We start from the raw sequence: 2712 nt of genomic DNA on the forward strand, positions 1-2712 counted from the left end.
CATTGTCCCCCCTTGCCATGGCTCAGGGGTTGGGGCTTTATCTTAGGAACCAGGGAGGTCACAGTTTGTTTCCTGATCAGGGCACTTGCCTGGGTTCAGGCTCAATCCCCAGTGAGGGGCGTGCAGGAGGCAGCCAGTCGATGATTCTCTCTCATCATTGATGTTTCTATCTCTCTTTACTTCTCCCTTCATCTCTGAAATCAATAAAAATACTGGGGGGGGGGGGGGGCAAGCATTTGCTAGTGCCCATAACACTCCAGACCTATGTTAGATCGGGGACCCAGTGGGAACGGGATTTCCAGGAGACCACAAACTCAGGTTTGTGGTCCCACCACCTCCCTCTCTCAGACCAGCCCACTTGAAGGCCCCGGGCTCTGTGATCCAGGGCAAATTACTCCCAGTTTCTGGACCTTTCCCTCATCTGTGGATAGTGACTGGACTTCCTCACAGGGTTGACTGGGGGAGGAACAACATGAGAGATGATGAGGGGAAAATATTCAGCATTCCCTAAGCACCAATAAATGCCAACCATTGTATTGGCTTTCATTTATATGTGTTTGCAACCTTAATAAATAAATACGTAATAACTATTTCCTAAAGAACCTCTTCTACATGTGTACAAAGAATTTATGCTGGATGGTCTAAATCAGTGATGGCGAGCCTTTTGAGCTCGGCGTGTCAGCATTTTGAAAAACCCTAACTTTGGTGCCGTGTCACATATAGAAATTTTTTGATATTTGCAACCATAGTAAAACAAAGATTTATATTTTTGATATTTATTTTTATATATATTTAAATGCCATTTAACAAAGAAAAATCAACCAAAAAAATGAGTTCGCGTGTCACCTCTGACACGCGTGTCATAGGTTCGCCATCACTGGTCTAAATAGCCAAACAACTGAACACAACCTGAGTGTCCAAGAGTCGGGCAGTGATTAACACATAGTGCATAACTCCGTGCATTCTAAGACTTACTGCACAGCTGTTTTGTAGAAGGAGGTAGCTCATATGAACTGAAATGGAGAGATCTCTAAGAAATAGCATTAAGTAAGTGTTAAGGGTAAGTTCCAAAATTGGTACAGAATGGTTCCATTTCTGTAAATCTAAAAAAAGATCTAGAAGAATTCACACCAAATGATTTTGCCCTGGTTACCCCCTGGGAGGGGATGTGGTTAAGGAGGGTGGCCTGAAGGGGGTTTCACTTTATCTGTAATGTTTAAATTCAAGAATACCTGCTATACCCTAGGTATCAAAAAAGATTTAAGGGGGTAGGTGGGTGGGTGGGTGAGAAGAGATCAACCAAAGAACTTGCATGCATATATGCATAACCCATGACACAGACAATGGTGTGGTGAAGGCATGGGGGGTGGGGGGTGGGGTGCGCTAGAAGGGATCAATGTGGGGAAGAAAGGGGACATACATGATACCTTCAATAATAGAGATTTTTTAAAAATGATTATAAAAGAAATGACCCTTTTTTCGCCTCTCTGAGCCTCAGTTTATTTCTCTGCAGAACAAGGAAAATGGTCTCGGCACTAGGAGATGTTTAATGGTCCTTACCTCCCTGTGGTAAGATATAAATAACATGAAATGTACTTATTTACCTCACCCATTTTCAAGTGTACTGTTCAGCGGTGTTACGTACATTCACATTGTTGTGCAACCATGACTGCTATCCATCTCCAGAACTTTCTCACCATCCCAAACTGAAACAGCTGTGAGGGGGAGGTTGGGCAGCTCCGGTAAACCCCCAGCCCCAGCCCTCCCCGCAGGTCCGCTCACAGGAGTGGGCGTGTGTGCAGGGGGTTGGGACCCTGGGGTTTCCCTTCGATCTGTAAACTGGGGACAGGTGGGTGGGCTCAAAGGCAGGAAATTCTGAGTCAGGAAACCTGTGGGTGCGCCCACCTCCCTCTCTCAGCCTCGCTAACTGCAGGTTAAATTCCAGACCCCACAGCCGCGGCATCGACAAAGCATCTATGGCTCCTTTGCTCCCTGAGATCAGTCGTCACCTATCAGTCCTCACCTTTTTCTCTTTTCTGATTCTAAAATGAATACGCCTATCGCAAACTGACCTGAGTACAACGGGAAACAACTAAATGGAGGCCACCAGCCTGCGATCGTGGCAGTCACGGGTCATAGAGTGCAGACCTTGTGCCAGGCACTGGGCTCCAGACCCCCGGGTCCTCCCTCCAGCACCACCCCCGCCCTTCACAGCGATGTGACCCCACCTGAGGACCAAAGACGCTGGGCCTGAGCGAAGGGCTGGGGCAAGCAGCGTGGGGCTCAGCTCCGGTTTTCTGTTTCAGCCTCTGTCCTGTTTCTGTTCATATTTGGATTTGTCATGCCTTAAGAATCATTGTTTTACATTTCAATGTGGGCTGGTTTGGGTATTTTAGGAATAACAAGATATGCTATTTATAGCATCGTTTACTCATGAAATGATCGCATTGGGTGTTATTTAAAATTGTTTTAAAAAGGATCAGGCTCACGTTGTTGAGCGGCTGTCTGTTTGCTTCCGCCCCCCCCCCCCCCCCACCTCCCCTGGCCCGGTGGGCCAATCGGACCTCTTTAATTTCATACGTATGCGGATACGAAGAGAGCTCAGCCTAGCTGCGCGCCACATAATCTGTACTCTGAAGAGTAAAACCTCCTTTCCCCCCCATCTTTCTTAAAGAACAAAAATTAAGATATTGGGAAGGGCCCCCCGTACTG

Source organism: Myotis lucifugus, unplaced genomic scaffold (genome assembly GCF_000147115.1).
Source record: "Myotis lucifugus unplaced genomic scaffold, Myoluc2.0 scaffold_44, whole genome shotgun sequence".
Classification (NCBI taxonomy): domain Eukaryota; kingdom Metazoa; phylum Chordata; class Mammalia; order Chiroptera; family Vespertilionidae; genus Myotis; species Myotis lucifugus.